The sequence below is a fragment of the Callithrix jacchus genome, chromosome 16 (assembly GCF_049354715.1).
Source record: "Callithrix jacchus isolate 240 chromosome 16, calJac240_pri, whole genome shotgun sequence".
Classification (NCBI taxonomy): Eukaryota; Metazoa; Chordata; class Mammalia; order Primates; family Cebidae; genus Callithrix; species Callithrix jacchus.
The window spans coordinates 62,929,946-62,952,544 of NC_133517.1; positions in this window are offsets into that span (position 1 = coordinate 62,929,946).

Here is a 22,599-nt window from a genome sequence, read left to right on the forward strand (position 1 = left end):
TGCTTCACGCCTGTATTTTTCTGGCAGGTATACTTTGTCTGTTTGATTTTTCAGTTTCTTTTTTTCTTTCTTCTGATACATATATGTATATATATATGGAAGCAAAGAAAACATATTTTATATACACATATATATCAGAGTCCATGTATATGTATATGTGGATTATGTGCTGGTCTACGTACATATCATAAGTGGAGGATTGGAGGCTTGGATCTTTGTTTTTTTCTCCCTTAGATCAAGTATGTGTAGGGCTTTCATGCAGGGGAAGGACCAGAGTTGTGCCCTTGGCTATCTGGAATATTTCCTTATGATCCAGGGTTTTGTGTGTATGGTCACTTAACCTTCCAGTGTGAAGGTGGACAGGCGGTTAAAGCTCTCTTCTCTTGTGCTGCTGCTGTACTATAGAGTGCTTCCTGCAGATGTGTCTTCTCTGTGCCTCTTGTTTCCCTCTGTGTCTACTTTCAATCAGACTTGATGCAGGAAATGTCCTGCTCCAGCTTATGCCCCACCCCTCTCAATGACTGTATTTTAGACAGGAGCTTTTACAGGTGTTCTACTCCAGGAAGTGCCCCTCGATCTCAGAAACTGCATTTTTGTTGTCTTTTTGGAAGACCTGAAGAGGAGGTGTCTTATTTGGCATTCTCCTGCATATCTGTCTGTTTTTGCAGCCTTCCACCCATTTTGCAGCCTGGAGTTTTAGCCGTATCCTACTTTTATAATCCAATACTCACAGTCTTAACATGTTCTATGGTGTCCTGCTGCTTCACCCCTGCTTACCTCTCTGGCCCCATCGTGCACCACCCTTCCACTCACAATCTGTGTGTCAGACACACTGGACTTCTTTATATCCCTCTAATGCTCTGAGGAGCATCACACTCCTTCCCGATGCAGCACCTGTGCACGTACTGCCTGGATCGGTCTTTCTTACTCTTGCTCAAGCTAACTTCTCTTGCTCCTCATGTCTCAGCTTAGCTGTGCTCCTTTGTGGGAACTTTCCCTTACTTTACTGCCTTGGCTACAAGTCAACTGGAGCATTTATAAATGTTCCAGTTATATACTTTGATGTTGTCTTCTTTATTCAATGAAGTTATCAGAGACATCATTTTGCATTCACCTGTGATTATTACTTTATATGTGTGCTTCCCATTGTGGTATAGCATGTGTTGCACATTGATCTATTCCAAGTTACAAGTACCTTGTACATGGTAACTGCTAAAAAAAACTTGCTGAAAGAAAGAAAAAATAGAAAAGAAAGAAAGGAAGGAAGAAAGAAAGAAGAAAAAAAGTAAAGAAGGAAGGAAAGAAAGAAAAAGGAAGGAAGGAAGGTAGGGAAAGAAAAGAAAGAAAGGAAAGGAAGAAAGAAAGATTGGTTAAATGCTTACCAGTGTCACAGTTACTAATGGGTGGAACTGGAACTTGTCCCTGGATCTTCAGCCTCCAGAACTCTTGTTCTTTCTCCTCAGTAACAGCTGCTTCCTACACCCCAGTTCTTCAGTCTTCTGCCCTAGGCCCAGTCTGTCCTTTCTTCGGTACTGGGTCCCTCCACTGTGGTTCCTCAGATGGCACATGAGATCATCACTGATCCCATTTGCACAGTGCTTTTCCTCTTCAGCATGTTTCCACTGCAGATGACACTTGACTTAATAATTTTAATCAAGAAATTAATTGTATTTATTCCCTAAGGGAATTTACAGGAAAAGGGTGCAATTTTCTAAGCATCAAATAAATGAAAGTAGGGCTAAACTAAACCTTGTGCCTGGGAGGGTGATTTCCCCCGGTGTCCTACACCGGGGACAATGATATTTCCACTCATTGCTAAGTCCGCTAGCCTTTGGGAGCTGACATTCCTGGGTTACTTGAGTTATGATTGAACGTGGCGACAGGATTTGATGGCCCCATTCTCTGCCAGAGCATAGCCAACTAGTTATTTGCTACTTCATTCAGCTGTATGCAAAGCACAAAGCAATTTGGACTGGTCTGTGATCACCTGCTCCCCCTCTCTGCCTTGGAGAGGGGAGGTGCTCTACAGAGATTTTGGATTGCTCTGGCTCTGAGTCTGCCACCTGCTCCACCCCGCTGCCTTAGAGAGGGAAGAGCTCTACAAAGACTTTGGATTGCTCCAGCTCTGGATCTGCCTTCTGCCAGCACTGTGACTTTCAGCAGGTTGCTCAGTGCTTTGAACATGTTTCCTCATCTGTAAAGTGGGATGAATAATGACTACTTCTTGGTTATGATCATGACATGAATAACGAAGTTAATAGAGTAGCTGCCTGAATATCTGTCTGGAATAATGAGTTTTCGCACATTTTCCCTGAATCATTATCAAAGAAGATGCATGTAATATGCTGCTGCAGATTTGGTCACTTGCCAGCTAGGTGACCTGGGCATTTACCATATATCTGTCCCAGCTTCCTCATTTGCATAATATGCTTAATAATTCCTGTTTTTACCTAATTCAGTGAGTTAATATGAGGTGGTCACATCCAGTAATAGTAGTGAAATTGTTTTGAAATGCACATTTAAGAAGTGACTGCTGATTTTCAACAGTACGATGCTGCTGTTTCTGTAGATACTGGATCATTTGGGTTACTTACACAAAGGTGTTTTCCAAAGTCCTTTTGAATGGCATCCCTGAGGTAATGAAATTATACATTCTGTTATAATTCACTCAAGGAACCTTTATGGATTGTATGGCATGTCCCAGCCACATTGGTTTGCTTCATATTCCTTAAAACAAAAATCAATAAGTGGTGTTTGGAGCATTTAATAGGAATTAGACATGGAGAAATCATGTTTCTACTTCATTAAGGACTTTATATTAACCTCACTGTCCTCTAACAAGTTACCACTGGGGAATCATTAGAGGTTGCTTGAACCCTAGAAAGGTGGGAGTGCCCTACCTTAGCATGGCCACGTGCTCCCAGCGTCACTCAACTGGGCTTGCGTCACAGATCAGCCCCTCACATTTGACTGCTCACCCCCCCTCACCCCTATGTAAGGAAGCACTGCAGTTCTTTCTGAGGGGCTGGGGGATCTCACAAGTTCTCAAGGGCAGTTCCACATATTACTCTGCTCTGGCTGTGGTCTCGGTCCATTGGTTTCCATCGCCAGAGCCTGGTATGAAAATATGATGCCAAGTCTCCTGCTGTGGGCAGGATATTCTGTTGTCTTCCAGATTCCAAAATGGCCCCACCCCTCTCCCAGAGCCACAGTGTGCCTGGGCAGGTATTCTGGCTCTTTCATGCATCCACAGTCAGCTGGAGGGATGGTGGCATTAATCGCCTCACTCCAGGCCTCAGTCCTCCCCATGGTGCGCCTTTCCCTGCTGGTTGGAAAACTGCCACCAGCCCCAGCCTCACCCTCACCCTTTGGGGGGAATGGACACACACGAGGGTACATTCACCCTATAGAAGTAAGCCATGTCAGGGAGGCAGCACAGCCCATGCAAAGAGCCGGGATCTAGCCCAGCTCAGCCCTTCCTAGAGCTGTGTTACCTTGGGCGAGTTAAGTTGTCTGCAAAAATTACACTAAACCATGGGTCCCCCACCACCTGGCCAAGGACCAGAACCCTTCCGTGGCCTGTTAGGAACTTGAAGGCACAGCAGGAGGTGAGCATCTAGCCGGCATTATGCCTGAGCCCAGCATCTGATCAGATCAGAGTGGCATTAGATTCTTTTGGGAGCATGAACCCTATTGTAAGCTGTGCATGCAAGGGGTCTGGGTGGCATGCTTCTCATGAGAATCTAATGCCTGAACGGAAGTGGAGCAGTTTCATCCAGTGCTGTGGTTTTCAAGACCATCTAAACAAATGAAGACTCAGAAACCTATTTCTGTAAACCCACCCTCTCTTGAGCTCCAAGTCCTATATCCAACTCTGCGTCTTTAATAGATATATAATAAATATCCCAAACTTAACATGTCTAAATCCACATACTCGATTTTTATCTCTAATCTACCTGCCTCCTCTTCAGCCTGATTTTCTCTCAGAAAATAGTATTTTTTTTTTTCTGATGCATAATTTTATTAAAGCCAGAGATGGTCATTTCTTCTAGAGAAACAAATCTCTGAGGTTAGAATGGAAGACAATGAAATAAGAGATTCCAATTTATAATTTACCTTTGTCAAACTATCCCAGAGCATGCCAATTCTATTATGAAAGTATTACTTTGACATTATGAATCAAATTATTAATAGAAAACACAGAAGCCAAAAAACCTTTTAAATTCTGTAATCTTCAAGTCAATCATCACTTTTCTTAGGTTTTTGAAGACCTGAAAATAAAAATAATTTCAAACACCAGCATTCAAACACCATACACATTTGTAATCAGGCACAGCAATTTTTTTTTTTTTTTCAGATGGAGTCTCAGTCACCCAGGCTGGAGTGCAATGGCCTGATCTTGGCTCACTGCAACCTCTAGCTCCCAGGTTCAAGTGATTCTTCTACCTCAGCCTCCCGAGTAGCTGAGGCCTGGAGTGAGGTTAATGGCATGGGGCAGCTTTGCATGTGTCATCCTCTTTAATTCTCACATTTCACAACAGTCCTGCAAGGTTAATATTTTTATTATTCCTCTTTTACTAATAAGGAAACAAAGACTCAGAGAGGTTCAGCAACTTGCCAACATGCCTCACTTCGTAGCCAAGCTGGGATTCCAGCCCAGCTGTCTCTAACTCCTGGTCTTCTGGACTTACCTTGTATTAGCCAAATAAATTCAACCTTTTCCAATGATGCCATACTTGTCTCCATGAAAAGTGCTCATGTTGGCATGAAACATTCTCGAGTGACTGCCTGGCCCTAAAGTGTGGGCTTCTCACTGCAGTCCTGGGAATCAGGTCTGTGTTATCTCCCCACGTCCTGGACATACCTTCAGGCTGCAGACAGATGACTGGCTTTGTTAGCTCAGCCTCAGTTGTAAGGCAGTGAGAGGCTCCTCTGTGTCGAGGATGTGATCCTGCCTGATGCCACTTTATTAAAGCCAGGACTGGTTCCCAACAGAGCCTGTGATCTGAGGCTAGGGCAGTGAAAGCCTCAGCTGGCTCTGAGTTTGCAATGAAGGCGTCAAAGCAGAATCTGGGCTCTTTCTGTAAATAGTGCCTTTTGGTTTCTCCCTGTTTCTGCTTCTCTGGGGAAAGATTAAATTGATACAGCCTCTCAGTGTTTTGGCACTTCTGTTTCTCAACACAACCAAGGGAATATTTAAATCTGGCCTTTGAAAGTTTACCTCCGGGCTTGGACGAATCCATTTTACTTGTCTATTAATTAATTTATTCATTAAATCATTCAAAACTATAGCAACTGGGTTCTTACACTTGTGATAAGAGAGACAAAATAAATAAAGTATGGCGATTGTCCTTTCCCTGGATGTCTTTCTGGATTATTTTATTTTAAAAATTATCTGTGAGGGGCCTCAGTCCAGCTCTGTCTGCCTCTGAGAATCTGAGTAATGGGACCGTGGTCACATAAAGAGCAAGCAACACAACTAGGACTTGAATCCAGTTATTTTCTATCTCAATTCCAAGAGCCTCAAGTTTGAGTGTGTTTTCCTACTATGTCAAACACTTTCTCGTTTTTAGATTAAAACAGCAGAACTGGTTACCCTTCAGCTTGGAGAAATGCAGTAAATGTTACCCATAATTCATCTCTCTCATTGTCCAGGAAGTATTTGCCAATTTACCACTCGTGAGGGCCGGGCAAGTGCCTGAACTAGACAAGGCTGTGCCCTTGAGGAGACCACACCATCCTGTGGACAGAGGCATGACAGAGCACAGTTACAGGAGCTGAGCAAGAGGCATGCATGGCATCATAAGAACTTAGAGGAGGGGAGTTAATGCCAGCTGGGACAACCCTGGGCAGGCTGAATGGTGGGTGGACCATGCCAAGCTGAGCTATGAAGGGAGAGAAGGCAGGCGACTCTGATTAGGAGGAGTTGAGTGGAGAGACCTACATATGCAAAGGTATAGAAATGTGTTAGGTTCAAAAGTGAAGGATGATGATCTCCATTGGACTCCAATAAAGCCCCCTTATTGGGGAATGGTGAGAAAGGCTGGAATTGTGAATGGCCTTATGTGTCATGGCAGTGAATTTGAGCTTGAATCTTCAGGAAAAGAAGACTGCAATCAAGATGAGGTGTATGATTTAGAAAAGCTGCACTGGGTGGCAGGAAGGATAATGAATTGGAGGTGAATGGAGGAGGGCAAGAGTGGGGGAAGAGGGATGAGTTAGTTGGCTCCAAGATATATGTAGCAGCTTTTGTGTGGCAGGACTCTGAATTCCTTACTGTCGTCCTATTATCCTCTAATAAATTGGACTTGGTAAGCCTCACTTTAAGACCCTATAGGCATTCCTTGCCTCAAGCCTTCCTATAGGAACCCCTCTCTCTAGTGAGAAAGATAGTCCCGTTATTGCAGTACCAGATACAGAATGTCTCCTAGGCTTATAATGCATTAGGGAGGCAGGCGACAAATATGAAACTACTTGAGGAAATCAGGTTACGCTCACAGGATGTTTAGAGCAAGCTTTAAAGAATGAGTAGGGTTTGGGATGACGAACCATGGACTGGTAAGGAGATTGTGGAGAAAACTTTTTAGGCAGGGGCATGACCAAGTCCACATCATGAGGGAAATAAGCTGGGGCATAGCTCATGTTACATTTATAGACATTTTCTTTCAGTTGGATCCACATCGGTTGATCCATTCTTGATTAAGTGAAGTCATTAGTTATGGATACAAGTTCATGTTTTTTTTTTATTGCATTTTAGGCTTTGGGGTACATGTGAAGAACATGCAAGATAGTTGCATAGTTACACACGTGGCAGCGTGATTTGCTGCCTTCCTCCCCTTCACCTATATCTGGCATTTCTCCCCATGCTATCTCTCCCCAGCTCCCCACCCCCTGCTGTCCCTCCCCTATTCCCCCCAATAGACCCCAGTGTGTAGTGCTCCCCTCCCTGTGTCCATGTGTTCTCGTTGCTTAACACCCGCCTATGAGTGAGAACATTAGGTATTTCATTTTCTGTTCTTGTGTCAGTTTGCTGAGAATGATGTTCTCCAGGTTCATCCATGTCCCTACAAAGGACACAAACTCATAATTTTTGATTGCTGCATAATATTCCATGGTGTATATGTGCCACATTTTCCCTGTCCAGTCTATCATCGATGAGCATTTGGGTTGATTCCAGGTCTTTGCTATTGTAAACAGTGCTGCAATGGACATTTGTGTGCATGTATCCTTATAGTAGAATGATTTATAGTCCTTTGGATATATACCCAGTAATGGGATTGCTGGGTCAAATGGAATTTCTATTTCTAGGTCCTTGAGGAATCGCCACACTGTCTTCCACAATGGTTGAACTAATTTACACTCCCAAAAACAGTGTAAAAGTGTTCCTATTTCTCCACATCCTCTCCAGCATCTGCTGTCTCCAGATTTTTTAATGATCGCCATTCTAACTGGCGTGAGATGGTATCTCAATGTGGTTTTGATTTGCATTTCTCTAATGACCAGTGATGATGAGCATTTTTTCATATGATTGTTGGCCTCATGTATGTCTTCTTTTGTAAAGTGTCTGTTCATATCCTTTGCCCATTTTTGAATGGGCTTGTTTGTTTTCTTCCTGTAAATCTGTTTGAGTTATTTGTAAATTCTGGATATCAGCCCTTTGTCAGATGGGTAAACTGCAAAGATTTTTTCCCATTCTGTTGGTTGCTGATTCACTCTAATGACTGTTTCTTTTGCCGTGCAGAAGCTGTGGAGTTTGATTAGGTTGATTTGTCTATTTTGGCTTTTGTTGCCAATGCTTTTGGTGTTTTGGTCATGAAGTTCTTGCCTACTCCTACGTCCTGAATGGTTTTGCCTAGATTTTCTTCTAGGGTTTTTATGGTGCCAGGTCTTATGTTTAAGTCTTTAATCCACCTGGAGTTAATTTTAGTGGAAGGTGTCAGGAAGGGGTCCAGTTTCTGCTTTCTGCACATAGCTAGCCAATTTTCCCAACACCATTTATTAAACAGGGAATCCTTTCCCCATTGCTTGTTTTTGTGAGGTTTATCAAAGATTGTATGGTTGTAGATATGTCGTGTTGCCCCCGATGCCTCTGTTCTGTTCCATTGGTCTATATCTCTGTTTTGGTATCAGTACCATGCTGTTTCGATTACTGTAGCCTTTCAGTATAGTTTGAAGTCCCGTAGTGTGAGGCCTCACTGTGTTCTTTTTACTTAGAATTGACTTGGCTACGAGGGCTCTCTTTTGGTTCCATGTGAAGTTTAAGGTAGTTTTTTTCCAGTTCTGTGAAGAAGGTACATTGGTAGCTTGATGGGGATAGCATTGAGTCTGTAAATTACTTTGGGCAGTATGGCCATTTTTATGATATTGATTCTTCTTAACCATGAACATGGAATATTTCTCCATCTGTTTGTGTCCTCTCTTATTTCATTGAGCAGTGGTTTGTAGTTCTCCTTGAAGAGGTCCTTTACATTTCTTGTTAGTTTTATTCCTAGGTATTTTATTCTCTTTGTAGCAATTGTGAATGACAGTTCGTTCTTGATTTGGCTCTCTTTCAGTCTGTTATTGGTATACAGGAATGCTTGTGATTTTTGCAGATTGATTTTGTATCCTGAGACTTTGCTGAAGTTGCTTATCAGTTTCAGGAGATTTTGGGCTGAGACAATGGGGTCTTCTAGATATACTATCATGTCATCTGCAAATAGAGACAATTTGGCTTCCTCCTTTCCTATTTGAATATTCTTTATTTCTTTTTCTTGCCTGATTGCTCTGGCTAGAACTTCTAGTACTATACTGAGTAGGAGTGGTGAGAGAAGGCATCCTTGTCTAGTGCCAGATTTCCAAGGGAGTGCTTCCAGTTTTTGCCCATTCAGTATGATATTGGCTGTTGGTTTGTCATAAATAGCTTTTATTATTTTGAGATATGTTCCATCAATACTGAATTTATTGAGGGTTTTTAGCATAAAGGGCTGTTGAATTTTGTCAAAGGCCTTCTCTGCATCAATTGAGATAATCATGTGGTTTTAGTTTTTGGTTCTGTTTATGTGGTACGTTTATAGACTTGCATATGTTAAACCAGCCTTGCATCCCCAGGATGAATCCTACTTGATCATGGTGGATAAGCTTTTTGATGTGCTGTTGCAATCAGCTTGTCAGTATTTTATTGAAGATTTTTGCATCTATGTTCATCATGGATATTGGCCTGAAGTTTTATTTTCTTGTTGAGTCTCTGCTGGGTTTTGGTATCAGAATGATGTTTGTCTCATAAAATGATTTGGGAAGGATTCCCTCTTTTTGGATTATTTGAAATAGTTTCAGGAGGTACGGTAACTGTTCCTCTTTGTGCATCTGGTAGAATTCGGCTGTGAACCTATCTGGACCTGGGCTTCTTTTGTGTGGTAGGCTCTTAATTGCTGCCTAAACTTCAGATCTTGTTATTGGTCTATTCATGGTTTCGACTTCTTCCTGGTTTAGGCTTGGGAGGATGCAAGTGTCCAGGAATTTATCCATTTCTTCCAGGATTACTAGTTTAAGTGCATAGAGTTGTTTGTAATATTCTCTGATGATGGTTTGAATTTCTGTGGGATCTGTGGTGATTTCCCCTTTATTGTTTTTTATTGCATCTATTTGGTTATTCTCTCTCTTTTTTTAAAAATTAATCTGGCTAGTGGTCTGTCTATTTTGTTGATCTTTTCGAAAAACCAGCTCCTGGATTTATTGATTTATTTTTTGAAGGGTTTTTTGTGTCTCTATCTCCTTCAGTTCTGCTCTGATCTTAGTTATTTCTTGTTTTCTGTTGAGTTTTTTTGATCTTGCTCCTCTAGCTCTTTCAATTTTGACATTAGGGTGTCAATTTTGGATCTCTCCACTCTTCTCATGTGGGCACTTATTGCTATATATTTTCCTCTAGAGACTGCTTTAAATGTGTCCCAGAGATTCTGGTATGTTTTGTCTTCATTCTCATTGGTTTCGAAGAACTTCTTTATTTCTGCCTTCATTTCATTGTTTATCCAGTCAACATTCAAGAGCCAGTTGTTCAGTTTCCATGAAGCTGTGTGCGTTTCTGAGTTCGTTTCTGAATTCTGAGTTGTAACTTGATTGCCCTGTGGTCTGAGAGACTGTTTGTTATGATTTCTGTTCTTTTGCATTTGCTGAGGAGTGCTTTACTTCCAATTGTGTGGGCAATTTTAGAGTAGGTGTGATGTGGTGCTGAGAAGAATGTATATTCTGTGGATTTGGGGTGGAGAGTACTGTAAATGTCTATCAGGTTTGCTTGTTCCAGGTCTGAGTTCACATCCTGGATATCCTTGTCGATTTTCTGTCTGGTTGATCTGTCTATTATAGATAGTGGAGTGTTAAAGTCTCCCACTATTATTGTGGGGGAGTCTAAGGCTCTTTGTAAGTTATTAAGAACTTGCCTGATGTATCTGGGTGCTCCTGTATTGGGTCCATATATATTTAGGATCGTTAGCTTTTCTTGTTGTATTGTTCTTTTTACCATTATGTAATGTCCTTCTTTGTCTCTTTTGATCTTTGTTGCTTTAAAGTCTATTTTATCAGAGACGAGAATTGCAACTCCTGCTGTTTTTTGCTCTCCATTTGCTTGGTAAATCTTCCTCCATCCCTTTATTTTGAGCCTTTGTGTATCCCTGCATGTGAGATGGGTTTCCTGGGTACAGCACAGCAATTGGTTTTTTTTTTTATCCAATTTGCCAGTCTGTGTCTTTTGATTGGTGCATTTAGCCCATTTACATTTAGGGTTAATATTGTTATGTGTGAATTTGATACTGCCATTTTGATGCTAGCTGGCTGTTTTGCCCATTAGTTGATGCAGATTCTTCATTTTGTTGATGCTCTTTAGCATTTGGTATGTTTTTGGAATGGCTGGTACTGGTTGTTCCTTTCTATGTGTAGTGCCTCTTTCAGGAGCTCTTGTAAAGCAGGCCTGGTGGTGACAAGATCTCTGAGTACTTGCTTGTTTGCAAAGGATTTTATTTTTCCTTCATTTATGAAGCTTAGTTTGGCTGGATATGAAATTCTGGGTTGAAAGTTCTTTTTTTAAGGATGTTGAATATTGGCCCCCACTCTCTTCTGGTTTGTAGGGTTTCTGCTGAGAGATCTGCTGTGAGTCTGATGGGCTTCCCTTTGTGGGTAACCCGACATTTCTCTCTCACTGCCCTTAGCATTTTCTTTCTCATTTCAACCCTGGTGAATCTGATGATTATGTGCCTTGGGGTTGCTGTTCTTGAGGAATATCTTTGTGGTGTTCTCTGTATTTTCTGGACTTGAATATTGGCCTGCCTTGCTAGTTTGGGTAAGTTTTCCTGGATAATATTTTGAAGAGTATTTTCCAGCTTGTATTCATTCTCTTCGTCACATTCAGGTACACCTATGAAACGTAGATTAGGTCTCTTCACATATTCCCACATTTCTTGGAGACTTTGTCATTCCTCTTTGTGCTTTTTTTCTCTAATCTTGCCTTCTCGTTTTATTTCATTGAATTGATCTCTGACCTCTGATATCCTTTCTTCTGCTTGGTCAATTCAGCTGTTGAAACTTGTGCATGCTTCGTGAAGTTCTCCTGTTATGTTTTTCAGCTCCATCAATTCACTCATATTCCTTTCTAAGTTGTCCCTTCTTGTTATCATTTCCTCAAATCTTTTTTCAAGGTTCTTAGTTTCTTTGCATTGAGTTAGAACATGTTCTTTTAGCTCACGGAAGTTTCCCATTACCCACCTTCTGAAGTCTGATTCTGTCATTTCATCACAGTCATTCTCCATCCAGCTTTGTTCCCTTCCTGGTGAGGAATCGTGATCCCTTGTAGGAGGAGAGGTGTTCTGGTTTTGGGTCTTTTCCTCCTTTTGCTCTGGTTTTTTCCCATCTTTGTGGATTTCTCCACCTGCCATCTGTGTAGTTGCTGATTTTCAGATTGGGTCTCTGAGTGGATGTCCAGATTGTTGATGATGAAGTTATTTCTGTTTCTTAGTTTTCCTTCTAACAGTCTGGCCCCTCTGCTGTAGGACTGCTGAGGTCCACTCCACGCCCTGCTTGCCTGGGGATCCCCTGCAGCAGCTGCAGAACAGTAAGGGTTGCTACCAGTTTCTTCGTCTCCTATCTTTGTCCCAGAATTATGCCCTCCAAATGTCAGTCTGATCAGTTTTTTGTGAGGTGACTCTTTGGATATACAGGGGTCAGGGAGCTGCTTGAGGAGACAGTCTGTTCTTTATAGGAGTTCAAGTGTTGAGCTGTGAGCTTCGTTGTTCTTTCAGAGCTACTAGGTGGGTACATTTAAGTGTGCTGCAGCAGAACTTATAAACCGCCGTTTTTTCCCCAGGTGCTCTGTCCCGGGGAGTTAGGGCTTTATTTATGTGTGTCGGTTGTGCTGCTGCCTTTTTTTTTTCAGGGCTTCCCTGTCCAGCAAGGAGGCACTGTCTGTCTGCAGAGGCTTTGCTGAGCTCTGCCCTGCTTCCATTGAGTTTCCCTGTAGTCCTGTTTATATGGGTGTGGTTAGAACTGTCCAGGCAACGGTGGCCCAGCTCTGTAATGGTGGACTCTCTCTGCTATGGTGGGTTGCCTCGGCAATGGCAAGCTGCCTCAGCAATGGCGGACTACCTCCGTAGGGATGGAGTGCCTCGGTAATGGCGGGCGCCCCTCCCTGACTGAGCTGCACCATCCTGGGTTCAGCTGTGCTTGCTGTAAAACTCTCAACCCCTAGCATTTCCAATTGCCGTTTTTGGTTTGTTTGTTTTTGTGGGGGTGAGACCCGCCAAGCCTGATCACCTGGCTCCCTGCCTCAGAGCCTTTTTTTTTTTTAAGTTGAACAGTTGACTCTCTCCTAGGTGTTCCATTGCTTGCTGAAAGGGTGCTGGGATCTGTGTGATTTCCCGTGCGGCGACCCACTGCACCGGCTGAAACAACAGCACTGCCTGGGAATCTCCTGGTCAGCTTAAAAGGGCAACCAGATCAGTGTACTTTGTATGGAGAGCTGCCGTGCCACCTAAAACAGCCACGCTGGCCAAAACAGCTGCACTGGCGACCCATAGGGCTCCTCCGCCTAGGAATATCCTGGTCTTTGGGCTGTAAGGATACATCTGGAAATGTGGCATCCACTCACCTTCTGTGCTTTCACTGGGAGCTGCAATCCTGAACTGCTCCTAAAAGGGCTATCTAGGATCTTCCAAGTTCATGTTTATTAAGTGTACATTTTGCAGAAGTGGCAAAAAGCCATGTTCCTCAAGGCTTTTTTTGGTGCATTAGTTCTACAGGATGTTAATGAGTGTCATATATTAAAGGATTCCTGGTCAAATATATCTTGGGGGAATGTTGGTATTCCTGACATTGCCAACAGGATTATCTGACAGTGAAACTCATGTTCCGAATCATTGGATCAAATAGGTTTGAATGGAGGTAAGAGGGAGCCTTTATGAGATGGAAGGGCCTGCTCCCAAAACCATATTCCCTCACCCCAAACTCCTGCAGAGGTCACTAGGCTCCATGTCCCCTCTAGGCCTGTAAAGATTGACATTATGGCACCAGAATATTGCAAAGCATGCATTTGCTCTCTCCAGTTCCAGACTGACAACAACTTGAGGACAGGAACAGGCCCCTCTTCATCGCTGATTCTCCAGTGCATAACTGGTTGCCTGGTGTGGCCACTTTGCCCATCTCTGACTACTTCCAAGGTCTGGAGTGTCCCTGACCATAACATGGCCTAGACCATATTCATTTTTCATTCACTGGCATCCCTTCAACACTATGTGGCCCTTGCTAATGACCATTCCCCTCTGTGTCCATCCCCACCACTGGCACAATATTTCCTGATCTGTTCCTGCCAACTCCCTGTTCTCTCTTAGCTCTTTGGACATAGGATCCAAGGGTCCAGCGTGCCCCAGGCTCCAGCCCATGTTGGTTATGAAATTTGTGATAGAAACTAAGGTCAGAGGGAGGTCTTTGGGATGCAGAGGGAATGAGAACCCAATCCTTTGATGGCTTCTTGGAGCCCTTTGTGGAAAGCACAAAAGAAAGGTCATGTGAACAAGATTCTGGGTTGAATGTCATATCCCTAAAATAGCTGCTGTAATAACACTGTGCTGTGATTATTGAAAGCTTGAGTTAGCAATTGATTTCAGGCTGAGAGATCAATGTGAAAAGAGATTGCAATGCAGGATTATGAAGAAGCCATCCATGACCCCTTCGCTCATGAAGCAGCCACATCCACCTCTTCCACAGTCCCTGTCACCTTATTGTAATTGTGTGTCTATTGTCTGTTGTGCCATTGTGAACTCCCAGAAGTTGGGGCCATACCTGGATTATCTTCAACAGTGACTGGCTTATGGTAGGTGCTTGATTTGTAATGCTCACAGCATGTCTTAGTTAAAGCAAAGAAGCAAAGCAGTTAAATTACTTGGCTACAAAATTAATAAGGTAGCAGAATAGCACTCTGAGCCCAAGTCAGTCTCATTGCAATGCCCAAGTCTAGAACAGTAAAAGAGAGAAGGTCTGTGCATGTGAGTGCTAGATATATCAGTATATTAGCAATCAACTCTATAGATCAGGTTTGCCCCAGAGTCTGGGCAGCTCTGGTGCCTGCTGGTCCTGGGGGCATTGTTATGACCTAAATGCTACCAGGTATCATTGTCCCAGCATAAGAGTCTTACGAGATCTTATCCAAATCCTGATATATCTACATCCCATTGGTTACTGACTTCTTTTGCAGAGTCCTTGCTACAACAAAGCTGTTAATGTTTTCTGAGCATTACCAGGTCTAGGGGAACACAAAAAGGTCACAGGAAGGCATGAGAAGGTAAATATTGTCTGAGGATTATGACCTTGAGACTGTTTCTAAATAATTGACACCGACTACCCATGTTGCCTCTGCTGCTCATGAGCTTTTGAGGTTTGGACACCCTGACTCTGTTAACTACCTTATAAATGATACGGGAAGAAAAAGAGCAAATCTGAGTGGATACTTGATATTAGAGGGAGGATCCTGGACCTGAATTTCAGCTACACTCTTTACCTACTGTCCTGCTAAATCTCTTGGCATCTCAGTTACTTCATTTATAAATTGGGCTTCATGCATTCTTCCTTTTTCACAATTTCTCTTAAAAATGCTCTCGCTCATTTGATAGCTATAGTTTTCTCACTTGCTTCAGAATACAACTATCGGTGGATGAGCCATGCTTGTCTAATTTGACTCACACTTATTAGTATGTTATATATATATATAAACTCATTTAATCTCCACAACCCTGTGAGGTGGGTACTATTATTATCTCTATTTTGTTTATGAGTAAAAGAGACATAGAGGTTAAGTAACTTGCCTAAGGTAATCAGTAAGACAAGAAGTGGAGCCAGGATTTGAACTTGAACCAAATATGAACCATATTTCAACATATGGTAACATTCTCTGCTTACTTTTTCTTCATTGTTGATTATCTAGGGCAGCCATCAAACCCAAGCTGACCATTCAGAGTATTTTCCTCAGGTTTGGAGTTGGATTTAAGAAATTAGTAGTTTTCCCTAACTTCCACCCCATATCATTTTACTTTTACACGTTTATAGCAACTGTAACAATTCCTCAACTACATTAGGACTTCTAATCCATTGATCATACCAGTCTCACCAAGCTTTTCATGTCAAAGTTAATTGAAAATAGAATCGGATCCTGAGATTTTGAATGGGGACATCTGGTTAAACCCACGTGAAACTGACCATATTAAAATCCAAGTCAACTTGATCTTTTGCCAGTAGAAGTAGCTTGGCTTCCACTGTCTGAGAAGATGAGTCTTTTGTTGCTTGAAAATCAGCGATAGCCTCACCTGGGACAGATGCTAATTCCTTTCAAAACTCACAACAGCCATTCCTATTTCTAGGAGACCCAAAATAATATGAAGTTATGCTTTTGAAGGCAGATGCACTTTATGACTCAGGATAAAATAACTTACGTACAAAATGAATTAGAAAACATTTCTAATATATTTTGGAAATATGAGGAAGAAGTGAGTGGATTCTAAGAATGTTAAATCAAGGAAAACGGAATATAATACTATGTTAGACTGAACTAATAGATATGAGTATGCTTTCTAAGGATTCCAAATTTAATATGTTATTCATGAAGTGGGAAATGGCTCTGAAAGCTTACTGATTGGTTGACTGGAACTTAGACTTAATGGTGGGATAGATTTAATAACATTGAGATGCGAGAGTTTCCTTGGCATGATATGGAAGAGAAAACAGGATTAGGAAAAAATAAATATTGGAGTAGAAGTACTATGTGTGGGCTGCATATTTCCCTCTGACTATGTGGCACAGTTGTGATATGAAGGCATTCTCTTAACTAAGGCGTTGAGGGGGGCGTTGAGGGGAACGCCTATCTCCTTAAAAATCTCTGATTTTTCTTCTTAGTAGGCCAAGTGTGATAATAGGGGAATCCTACTAGATGGGCTGTTTGATTTCATTTCAGGTTATAGGAATCTGGAGTAGTAGAAGGCAAGACCACTTCCTGGAAAATAAAAATAAGATGGGTGCATTTACCATAAAGGCAACGTTGATATTTACAGTCTTAGCCTGTAGGTGCCATTGGGCATTGTTAATTGATCATTGTGTTCCTAAAAATCCAGGAATGAAATAAATGCCCAGGATACCAGAGTACTGCAGGATACATACAAAAGAAATACACACACACCCCAAAACTCAAAATTCTAGGTCTAATAGCCGGCAACCTAATTTTGAGTTTTCATGGTAGAGAGTTACAGCTTTTCACCCAGGTTCCAGGCTAAGACAATTCACAAGTCTAAAACACCTTGAATAAAGGGGACATAAGATCCTTTTGAGGAAGGATCCTGCAACATTGCCACAGGTACATAATGTGAGGCTTTCTCCAAGCCTTCTTCAAAGGAATGCATGACTGTTTATTTACTGCGGGAATGATACACAGAGAAAAAAAGAATGCTCAGATCATTTGGGGACTTGAGGCTTTGGCTCTGAATTTACAGTAACTCCTGAGAACCCCAAATGTTACTGTGGCCCACCAGTCAAAGTGGGTATTTATAGCAGTCAGGTGATAAATCTTAACTCACATCCAGTTCTTGGTGTGTCCAGCTGTTTCATGGATGTACCCTGTGGTGATATCCCTAACTCTTCAGTGTAACTGAAATAGACATTTGTAGCAAGTGGAAAAATCCCTGTATTGGACCTCTGACCCAAGGTGTGAGGGGTTTTCTGTTAGGAAGGGTTAAGTAAAGATCCTAGAAACTTCCAAGCTCCATTCTACCAAGATTATAAACCAGAGCAGTACTTGATTCATGGGGACAATTTCAGAGTTTAATATCGCCATTAAAGTCTTGGAAGGTACAGAATGCTGACAGCCATCACTGTTCCACATAACTGACCAGTTTAGTCCATCCAAAAGTCAGACAAATATTAGATAATGTCTGTAGACTATCATAAACTTTAGCAGATTGGATTCTAGTTGCAGTTGTTGTTCCAGATGTAGCATCAAATCAACATGATCCCTTGCACTCATGAGCTTGTTTGTTTCCATACCAATTTTCAAGACCACCAGAAGCAGCCTGCTCATACCTGCAGGACCAATAGTACTTGATCATGGGTTTGCCCTTCTCCCATTCTCCACCCTCCAAAAGGCCCCAGTGTGTGTTGTTCCCTTCTATATGTCCATGTGTTTTCACCCCAGTGTGTGTTGTTCCCCTCTATGTGTCCATGTGTTTTCGCCCCAGTGTGTGTTGTTCCCCTCTATATGTCCATGGGTTTTCATCATTTAGCTCTCACTTACAAGTGAGAACATGCAGTATTTGTTTTTCTGTCCCGGTGTTAGTTTGCTAAGGATAATGGCCTCCAGCTCCATCTATGTCCTTGCAAAGGGCATGATCTTGTTTTTTTTTATGGCTGCAGAGTATGGTGTATATGTACCATATTCTCTTTATCTAGCCTCATTGATGGGCATTTAGGTTGATTCCTTGTCTCTGTTGTGTGTACTGCTGCAGTGAACCTATGTGTACATGTGTCTTTATGATAGAATGATTTATATTCCTTTGGGTGTATACCCAGTAATGGGATTGCTGGGTTGAATGGTAGTTCTGTTTTTAGGTCTTTGAGGCATCACCATACTGTCTTCTACAATAGCTAAACTAATTTACACTCCCACCAGCAGCGTATAAGCATTCCTTTTTCTCCACAATCTTGCCAGCATCTGTTATTTATTGACTTTTATTTTATTTATTTGAGACAGAGTCTCGATTTGTCACCCAGGCTGGAGTGCAGTGGCATAATCTTGACTCACTGCAACCTCTGTCTCCTGGGTTCAAGTGATTCTCCTGCCTCAGCCACCCAAGTAGCTGGGACCACAGGCACCTGCCATCACACCTGACTAATTTTTGTATTTTCAGTAGAGACAGGGTTTCACTGTGTTAGCCAGGCTGTTCTCAAACTCCTGACCTCAAGTGATCTGCCTGCCTGGGCCTCCCATAGTGCTGGGATTAAAGGCGTTAGCCACCGTGCCCAGCCATTTTTTTTTTTTCCCTAACTTAATAGCTATTCTGACTGATGTTAGATGTTATCTCATTGTGGTTTTGATTTAGATTTCTCTAATAATGAGTGATACTGAGCTTTTTTCTCATATGATTTTTGGCCACTTGTATGTCTTCTTTTGAAAAGTGTCTGTTTATATCCTTTGCCCAGTTTTTATGTTTTTAAAAATTGTAAATTCATTTAAGTTCCTCATAGATGCTGAATATTAGACCTTTGCTGGATACATAGTTTGCGATTGTTTTTTGTCCAATCTGCAGGTTATCTGTTTACTTTGCTGATAGTTTCTTTTTGTTGTGCAGAAGCTCTGTAATGTAATTAGATCCCAATTGTCAATTTTTGCTTTTGTTGCAATTGCTTTTGGCCTCTTCGCCATGAAATATTTGCCCATACCTATGTTCTGAACGATATTGCCTAGGTTGTCTTTCAGAGTTTTTTTATAGTTTTCGGTTTTACATTTAAGTTTTTAATCCATCTTAGTTTTTCTATATGGTGTAAGGAAAGGGTCCAGTTTCGATCTTCTGCATATGGCTAGCTAGTTCTTCCAGCACTGTGTATTAAATAGGGAATCATTTCCTCATTGAGTAGTGAGCATTTTTGATGCCTTAAAGAGATGTGAGTGAATTAGAGGGTAGAGGATAAATTTTCTTCAGAAACTGAAGTCCTTCTACCTCAGATAAGTTTCTTGAGACTATTCTTCCATGGTCTTGAGCCGGGCGTGGTGGCTCATGCCTGTAATCCCAGCACTTTGGGAGGCCGAGGCGGGTGGATCACGAGGTCAAGAGATCGAGACCATCCTGGTCAACATGGTGAAACCCCGTCTCTACTAAAAATACAGAAAATTAGCTGGGCACGGTGGTGCGTGCCTGTAATCCCAGCTACTCAGGAGGCTGAGGCAGGAGAATTGCCTGAACCCAGGAGACGGAGGTTGCGGTGAGCCAAGATCGCGTCATTGCACTCCAGCCTGGGTTACAAGCACAAAACTCTGTCTCAAAAAAAAAAAAAAAAAAGAGAGAATGCTGAGATATCACCTTCAAGATGAGAGGGATTTTGCTGTACCACACAATACCTACCTTGGAAAAAAATTTTTTAAAAAGCATGTTAGGTCTTTTTGGAGTTTAGAGAAAACATATAATACAGCCAAGTGTGCTACCTTGACACATCTAGAGTTATTGCAAAGCTGCCACTCTCAACTAGAGACCAGGACAAGAGAAGGCTCTGCAGCAAGGTCAGGCTACAGGCAACTTGCTCTGCCACTGGGGTCTCATGATTTAGCAGATACAAGGATACTTACAGTGGCAGTGAAAATAGGGAGACTGTATGAAACTTCTGGACCACAACAATAAAAGTATCATGGTGCACACCTCTAGGACTTTGGAGCAAATCCATCCTCTCTTCTGAAAGTAACTGTTTTTCTTTTGAGAGATGTATTCTGGCTTGCTCCTGGTCCTTGTGATTGCCTAACCATGAAACACCCGGAGATCCTGTGGGCTGAGCTTCACATCATGTATTGAGTGTTTCTGACACACTGTGGGAGACACAGCAGTAATACATCATCTGGTAAAAATGATATGTATGAGACAGCTTGGCCAGGTTTGTAAGGTATAAATAAGCTGCATGAGCAGATGGCTGCAACTCCTTTTACACTGTTGCATTGACTCCTTTCCTCTATCTGTGAGCTCAGCACCATGGACTTGCTATTATCAAGACTAATCTGGCTCACACTACTGCTAAGTGCCTAATCTTCCAAGTGTGGAGATCAGCAATAAGTACTGATATTGCCCCATTCCCCAGGAGATCAGCCAGTCACCAGGTAGTTTGTTTATTATATTGAATGTCTTCCATCATCAAGAGGATAAAGATCTATTCTGGGTATAGATTTACCTTTCTTGCTCACAGTGTTTGTGCTAACATCCCCACCCTCATGCTCATAGAATGCCTTGTCCAGCATTGTGCCATTCTGCATGGCATTGTTTCTGATCCAGGAACACATTTCCTAGCCCAAAATGTGTAACGGTGGGCTCATAACCATGGAATGATTGGGTATTACTACACCACTCAGCCAGAAGTCTCTGATCTAATCAGAATTCTAATGGCTTCCTAAAGCTATACTTACAGTTAGGGGACAACATCTTGAAACTTTGGGGTTTTCTATTACAGGATGCAATGCATGTTTGGCAGTCTATGTTTTGAATCCGAGACAATGGCTATCTTTTCCATAGCCAGAATACATGGGTCTGGAAATGAAGGAGTGGGCTTGGGACTGCAATCTCTATGTTGATAATCCACTTGCAGAGTTTGTGCTTTCCATCTCAACAATTTAGGCTTCTGATGGTCCAGAAATCTTAGTTCCCCAAGGAGAAGGGTGATGTCACTAGGGGAGGCAGCAGTTGGACACAAGAAATGGTGAGAAACAATTCTGTAATGCAGAACACTCTACAATTGTGTGGGTCGTGTTACCTAACTAATACCCCTAATGTGGCTTTACCGAATAGCATCAATTGGTGCCTGATACTCTCCAGGGAAAAATAACGTCACAGAGAAAACTAACTGCATGCTTGAGGGACACAGTCACTATAGAAGAAAGACAAGAATATGAGATTCAGCTATAGTATACAAATAAAAATTAATGGTCTAGATAGGTCATAAATTTAAAATCAGCATAATAAATTTTCCCACCGAGATAAGAGAGGATGTTGGTAACAGGAAGCAGGAGCAAGGAGTTAATAAAACAGAATCAAATTGAAATGTGTGGTGGGAAAAATATTATGTCAAAATAAAGAACACAGCACATAGGCTACATGGCAGAATGCCCATAGTCAAAGAACAAATTACCTAGAAAACCAGCCTGAGGAGCTCTCCCAGAAGACATCAAGAAAAAGTAATGAGTTGAGGAAATGTTCATCATCTTAAACTAGAAGTCCTGGAAGGAAAGGCACAAATAAATGGAAGGGAAAGAGTAGTAGAGGAATAAATGACTTAGAATTTTTCAGAATTAAAGGATGATCACAACTCTTGATTATAGTCATGGGTGATGGCAGGTGCCTGTTCTAGCTACTCAGGAGGCTGAGGCGGGAGGATCACATGAGCCCAGTCATTCAAGGCCAGCTAGGGCAACATAGTGAGACCCTGTCTCTAAAGAAAAATTTTAAAATTAAACCGACTGGGTTCCTGTAATCCCAGCACTTTGGGAGGCCAACATAGGTGGATCACCTAAGGTCAGGAGTTTGAGACCAGCCTGACCAACATGGTGAAACCACATCTCTACTAAAAATACAATAATTAGCCAGACATGGCCTCATGTACTTTATAGTCCCAGCTTCTCAGAAGGATGAGGCAGGAGAATCACTTGAACATGGGAGGGAGAGGTTGCAGTGAACTGAGAGTTCATTGCACTCCAGCCTGGGCAATAAGAGCAAAACTGGGTCTCAGAAAAACAAACAAAAACACCCCTCTTAATTGAAAAGCTTTATTGAGTATAAGACAGGGTGGACAAAGAACAGACACTTTTTACATATTAGAGAAAAATTTAAGTCTATCAAAGAAAAAGAGAAAATCCAAGGATGATAAGAGATAACATTTATCCCGTGCTGCTGGCACTTCACATGGACGAAGTTACTTAGCCCTTAGAGCAGTCTTAAGATGTAGTCACTCCTATTATCACCATTTTGCATGTCAGGACGTTGAAGGACAGGGAGTCTAAGTAACTTGCCACAGATCTGATAGCCAGGACATATGGCAGCTGGGATCTGAAGCCAGCAATCTCTTGCTACAGAGTCTGAGATTTTAAGCATCAGGGATTCTTGCTTCTTGAAAAGCTGAGAGAAAGAGAAAGAGAGTGAGATAGAGAAAGAGAAAAAAATTACCCACTAAAGAACACAAATCATCTTGGCATTAGACTTTGCAACAGTAACAGTTGAGTCAAGAAGACAGTGGAGAAATAATTTAAAAATGTACAAGCGACTAGGTGTGGGGTCTAATGCCTGTAATCCCAACACTTTGGGAGGCTAAGGTGGGCAGATCACTGGAGGGCAGGAGTTTGAAACCAACTGACTA